This window comes from Leptonychotes weddellii, chromosome 3 (assembly GCF_054177405.1).
Source record: "Leptonychotes weddellii isolate Sample4059 chromosome 3, ASM5417740v2, whole genome shotgun sequence".
Classification (NCBI taxonomy): Eukaryota; Metazoa; Chordata; class Mammalia; order Carnivora; family Phocidae; genus Leptonychotes; species Leptonychotes weddellii.
In genome coordinates this window covers 35,318,916-35,325,539 of record NC_138371.1, presented here as the reverse complement: position 1 = coordinate 35,325,539, position 6,624 = coordinate 35,318,916, and the positions used below count along the sequence as shown (strand labels likewise).

The following is a 6,624-nucleotide window of genomic DNA, read 5'->3' as shown; positions in this document are numbered from 1 at the left end:
GCCTGGGTGGCTCAGTTGGTTAAGCGACTGCCTTCGGCTCAGGTCATGATCCTGGAGTCCCTGGATCGAGTCCCGCATCGGGTTCCCTGCTCGGCAGGGAGTCTGCTTCTCCCTCTGACCCTCCCCCGTCTCATGCTCTCTCTCTCTATCTCATTCTCTCTCTCAAATAAATAAATAAAATCTTTAAAAAAAAAAAAAAAAACCTTCACTCTTCTATCAATCAACCCAGGGGAGTTAAGAAAAGATGAGGAATTTTTTGAGAAAGATGCCGTGTGACAGACTGTAACAGAGAGATGAAAAATGATGCCTGCAAATTTTCTTTTGCTTCAAAGTAATCCCTCCCCACATTTTCTCACAAATGGCATAAACATCTAAGTTGTTTTAAATTACTTTTTGGATACAAATTGAATATAACTATGTCCTGAGATTGGATCATACAGGGGCCTGGTTTATTCTGGAAAATTAGATGCCCTGGCATTTGGGATTTGGAGAACAATATACTAAACTATAATTTGAATCAAAAGTATCATTGTAGACCTGGGCAAAGAGCACAACTTCACAGGGACTGTGTGACTGTTTTTAACAAATTTTCTAAAAATTTTTGCAAATTTTCTACAAGTATGTGCCAGGCAGGTTATGGAATCCTGCTACAATGGGACAGGGAAACTCAATGACTTTGGGATCTGAACTACATTGCGAGGGAAGAGTGAGTCTTTACCACGGACTGCACCACACAGAATACCGATCTTATGAAGTGCTATGAGAATTCATTAACAACCTTCCTCATGAGTTTGCAAACATGACATTAATTTTAACCTAATCTCCCTAGATGCCCAATTCCCGACACCAACGCTCCCTCTGGTTGTAAAAAAGACTGAGTGCGAGATGTTCCTAGAGATTACGATCCTGTGCTCGCTTCGCCAGCACATATACTAGAGATTACGATCCTGATACCACAACACCAGCTGAGATGTACCCACTAATGACTGTGGCTTGGTTCTCACTTGAATAGCTATTTTCCTGTAGATACCGGAAAGAACTGCTGATTGTAATGTGCCAGAGATGGGAGAAGAAGGCACAGCACATCACAGGACAAAAAAAAGCAACAGCAACAACAGCAAAAGCAAGAGCTGATGGCCAGTCGGCAGGGTCTGGCCCTGGGATACGTGTGCCTGGGAAGGCGTGTGCATCGCTGCACCTGCAGGATGGAGTGGGCACACACGTGCTGATCCAAGGCCATGCACCCCCCAGGATGAGAGAGATGTCTTATGGTTATCTCCTCGGTGGCAAGCCATTAACCAGGAGTGGTGGAGCCCAACCTGGAGAATGGGCAGTCTTTCACTAGATCCACACTGAGTGACTTGTAGCCACGTCCTAAGCAGCCCCCCTGAGGGTGCCTCCTGAACATTCACACCTCCAGCCGTACATCCAGCAGAGGCAGGATGCGCTGCTAAGCAAATTCCTATGTAAAATGCTTGATCCCAAGCTACTCAATTAACCACCAATAGATCGGTGAGAAGCAACACTTGAACTCATTTTGGCAAATACCTCCTAAGAGTTTCAGTCATGGCCCAGAATACCAGATAGTAAAGAGCAGTTCAGAGATGGCTTATAAGTCAGGCACTGTTCTATTGTTCTGTCTTTATCAATTCATTGACACCTCTAACAATCCTTTGAGGTAGGCACCACTATCAGATTCTTAGTGATGGGAACTAAGGCACAGAGAAGTTAGAAAATCTGTCCAAGATCCCAAAACTAGTATGTGCAGAGGGAGCCCAGAGACCATGCTCCTTAATGCTATACCACACCTTCTATCTAGACCACTGTGAAGTTTGGATTCCATGCTGAGGATGATGGAAGGTCACTGGAAGACTTAAAGCAGGGAAGTAACATGATCCACATTTCTAAAAAAATCCTCTGGCTGCCGTGTGCAGAGTGGACTGTCAAAGGACAAGAGGACAGTCCACGATGCTTCACGCCCAGGCCCAGCACCAAGCACTGGAGCCATAACCTAAACATGACCCCCTCCCCCCGTCTCCATCTTTCCTGTGCAGACGGAGCTGCGGCAGCTATAAATAGCCAGCCTTAGTGCAAAAGGCTGTGAATCAATTCCAGACTCTCCAGTCCAACGACCCTGCGAGGTGACTCATCCACCTCTAAGCTCTCTCCAAGTCCAACCACCAGCCTGAATTTCACTCTCTAAGCCCACCATGCTCTTCCTGTCCCTCTCTTTATCCAAACAACTCCTGAAAGTCCAACTTTCCCACACCCAACCTTAATCAGTCAAAACAGAAAAGCTCAGATTCTCCATCACTTAGTAACTCGATAAAACTTTTAATGCAACATATTTAATATATCACTGCCTTTAATCCACATGGGCCTTCTATTCACCAACAGAAGTATGCTTTATGTTTTTAGGCACAAACCATTTATTACAGGTACTAAGAGAGTAATACACCGCTTGAAAATGATGTTGCCAGGCAGCAGCTATTAGATGATGGTAAGATCCCAGAACTTTAAGAAAGGGCAGACCTGAATTTAAATTCCATCTGTCTCATTTACTGGATCCATAACCTTGTGCAAGTCTTAAAACTGCATAGACTCCATTTCTCTAATCTACAAAATGATAACAGCACCTAGCTCAGAAAGCTGTGAGGAGTATTGGGTACAGTACATGAACCTAGCACATATTAGGAGGCTACGTGCGTGGGGTTTAAAAAATTTTTAATCCATTTCCTCCTTCTTTCTAAGAAAATTATGTTTTTCTTTTAATACCCAAAAGCACAGTTCCTCAATCTCATTTCCTTAGCTTTTACTTTTTAAATTTCTTTTAAATAAATTCATTTTATTCTAATTTCTCATAAATATATATAAGTTAAAACAAAAGCATGCTAATTTATGTTTTTAGAGGCTGCTTTCTTTCTTAATCTGGATGCCAAATGAGCAGACAGAAGTGCAGTCCATACGTACAATGATAGCACATTATGCTATTACACACAGAACACAGTCTCTCACACAGAGTAGATCAATCTGCACAGTTCTTGAGTGGAAGGTCACTCAAAGCCTAAAATTCTGTCAATGACCTTTAAGCTCAGCTTAACAAAGAATGAGCAGAGATACCTTCATCTCCCTACATAATGAAACTTGGATTGTGAATACCGTGTTTAACTGGGAAATCTCTCTTGTGGCACTATGTGTGTTAAAAAGTTGCCAGGAATGACAACGAGGTTTTGATTATATATCTATCCCTCTTTCTCTCTTCTAATGATTTTTTTAATACCATACATATACTAAGCTCTCACTCGAAGATAATCCTTTTAATACTAAGTGAAGTTTAAAAGCAACCTCCAGATCTTTCAAGGATGTTACTTTTACGTGAACCTAATAGCTGCAGATTCTGAGAAATGTACAACCATTATAAAATATAAAGTTCAGCACAAAAGCACCCTTCGATTAGGGGTAAATCACATCTTTGATCTTAGTGAGCTCATACAATAAGGATCAGGAACTATAATAGCTAACTTGATATAAAGAAGGAGGTTACCCTCATTGAAGTAACCAAATACTTATTGGAGCTAATCCAAACTCAGTCTGAAAATATCATTTGGAAGTATGTGAGAGCGATCTTTCTGGAACATTCGTTGCTACTAATCCTAAAGAAAAATTTTGCAGATGTGCCTACTCTCCATGGGCCCCTCCCCATAATGGCTTGATCGGAAGATGAACCACTTTCCCAGAGGTTAGACTGCTCACCTGAATCCTTACTAAACCATCAACTTACTTTTCATTAAACTAGGTATTTATCTATGTTTCCAAATGAGGGCACTACTGGGTCCGATACATTGTAGCAACGGTAGCATCCTTCGCTCTCGAGCACCAAACGCCAGGTGCGTGCTATATGACAATAAATAAATAAATAAATAAATAACAGCCTCACCCACCTTGAGGACCACTGATTGGCACTGTGTAGCCAAAAAGTAAATTTTTTCATTGAAAAAGGACTAGGATAGAGCTGAAATTTTGCCCTGGATTCATCCTGTCTTTTAAACAACTAGAACAGATTTCAAAGCTCTACAGAAAGCTGGGTCAGTTTACTACAACTGCCACAAGAAAATCTTAACAAAAACATTATTTTATTCTCAAATTAAAGCTTTGTTGTAAGATTGCTGTTAAATCAACAGTTTCTAAAATGTGAATGTCTATGAATACTTGTCCATATAAACATTACATTACAAATAAATCGGCGTTAACATCTCATTCATGAGAGAAGAGCTTTAAAATCTGACCAAAAAAACACATTATTATCCAGGGGCATATAACCTGTCATAAAATCTATTTAGACTCAATCAAATGACATTTTAAGAAACATTACTGTAGGTAGGACCTGTACCTAACATCACAGTAAAGTACTTCCTTTGAAACCAGGGGGCTCTAGAAATTCAGCAAAAATACTACATCTTTATTTGTAAAAGTTTTAAATTTTTTTAAAGATTTTTATTTATTTATTTATTCATTTGACAGAGAGAGAGAGAGCAGAACAAATGAGAGAGAACATGAGTGGGGGGAGGGGTAGAGGGAGAGGGAGAAGCAGACTCCCCTCTAAGCAGGGAGCCTGATGCAGGACTCTATCCCAGGACCCTGGGATCTTGACCTGAGCCAAAGGCAGATGCTTAACTGACTGAGCCACCCAGGTGCCCTTTTTTTGTAAAAGTTTTAAATGTTTTAATCCCAGCACTGATGGATGTCAAGTTGCCAAATGATTAAATGTGATAAGCACACCACACAGTTTGTTAATGACTGTCCTAATCAAGCTGGAAGGGGACCACGTTTAAGAATGTTTCAAAGAGAAGGGCAGACAGAACTGTAAATCCCAAATAGTTGAACTCAGAAATCAGGTGAAGGTAGAACTCATTTCACAGAACTTTCTAATTTCTTACCTCATATAATCCCAAAGAGTTTCTCTCTGCCTTTGTCAGGGTTGAATTCATCATCATTTCAAACCAGATTTAGGAAGCAGCAAGAAGAAACACGTTCCATTCTCCTTAAAATCATATACCTGGCCTACCCACTTGGCAATTTCATTCATAGAAGAGTCCAGAACTGCAGTCGGGCGGGTCTGGAGTCCTAATGTGGCTTTGAGAGCTCTGCGGGTCCACCTCACTGATGCTTCTCCTCCTCTTTCCCAAAGTTCTAGACATGAAATCCTAAGTGGGATTTGAGCAGACCTCTACCAGGAGACTCCTGTCCAGCTAAGAAAACACTGAGAGCCACTCCCACTTTTCCTCAAGACTGTCAGGCATCCTAAATGAAAAAACACAGCCTATTAGTGTCCCTTAGGCTGAAGCAGTCGTGGCCACACCCTGTAAAGGGTACAGGATGCAATCGCCCCATCCTCCCCTCGCTTCCTTCCTTTGCTTTTTTCCATTGGGAAAATGCCAAAGAATGAGCTATGTGTACACACACACACACACACACACTCATACAGAGTGAGTGTCAACAAACTGACTGTTATCACAGAGAAGGGAGTTTTCTGTCTGATTTACTAAGAATAGAGTGGTCATTATCAGGAAACTCTAATTTACTACTATGATTAATCAGATATAGCATTCATTTAGGGTATTGAAAGAGGCTTACAGCATTCTAACTAATCCAGAATGAAATTTGTGGACTTGTGAGTTCAAACTGTAAAAATCAACTAAAACTTTTTGAAACATTATCTAGCTTTAATGAAAATCCAAAACTGTGGTTAGCAACCCTGAAGTTATTCTCAAATGTCACTTTTTTTAAGATTTTATTTATTTATTTGAGAGAGAGAGAGAGCGCACAAGCAGGGGAAGCGGCAGGCAGAGGGAGAGGCAGACTCCCCACTGAGCAGGGAGCCTGGTGCAGGACTTGATCCCAGGACCCTGGGATCATGACCTGAGCCAAAGGCAGACGCCCAACCTACTGAGTCACCCAGGCGTCCCTCAGATATCATTTTTAATGCAAAAATGGATGCAAAACCTCAATCTAGCTGTGCTCTTGTCTTATCCAAGGAAGAGGTTGTAGTGGAAGAATTTCCAGATGAGATGCATTGTTATTTAATGGAAATGGGGCCTCCTGAAGCTGGCCTACCCAGGGCGGCTGTCACAATTATTAAGTGTTGGTTGAATAGGTGAATGCAATCAAAGGCTGCAAGTCCATATCTTTCCAGCAAACTTCCAGGAAAGCAAGATAAAATATCCTCATTAGTCACTATTTTGTTGTGAAGTGAGACAGACCGGATTTAAATTCTGTGCCACATTTAGTGGATGCAATTTTCTCTCTACCGTTTCCTTAATCCCGACATTGTTTGTCATAAAGCTTCCAGGGGCCATGGAGCTTGAGGCTGGTTCTACAATAGACTATGGGGACACAGCAAGCCTGGCACTCAGAATCACCACCAGGCCTCTTCTGATGTGTAAACTCTGCCCAAGCTTAGAACAAACCAAGATGCTGACATTGGGTAGATTCTTGGGTGTGTGCTAGCAAACAACAATAAGAACAAGCATGTACAAAATGCCCACAATATACCAGGGACACATCATAGATGCTTTTGAAATAGTCTAATGAACGGCACTGTGCTCTAAGGCTGAGGTCGATAAT

General features: G+C 41.5%; 1 protein-coding gene across 13 annotated transcripts in view; it reads right to left on the bottom strand.

Annotated features, from left to right (window-relative positions):
- The window catches only part of HECW2 (HECT, C2 and WW domain containing E3 ubiquitin protein ligase 2), a 358,619-nt gene that overhangs the window by 155,044 nt on the left and 196,951 nt on the right, over positions 1-6,624 (bottom strand). For 2 of the 13 annotated variants that reach the window (XM_081813949.1, XM_031038280.2), the window contains exon 1: positions 4,938-5,506. The exons of the other annotated variants lie outside the window; for them this stretch is intronic. The gene's annotated coding sequence lies outside the window, so the exon portion shown is untranslated. Of the gene's footprint in view, positions 1-4,937; positions 5,507-6,624 lie in introns of those variants that run through there. 13 annotated transcript variants of the gene reach the window in all.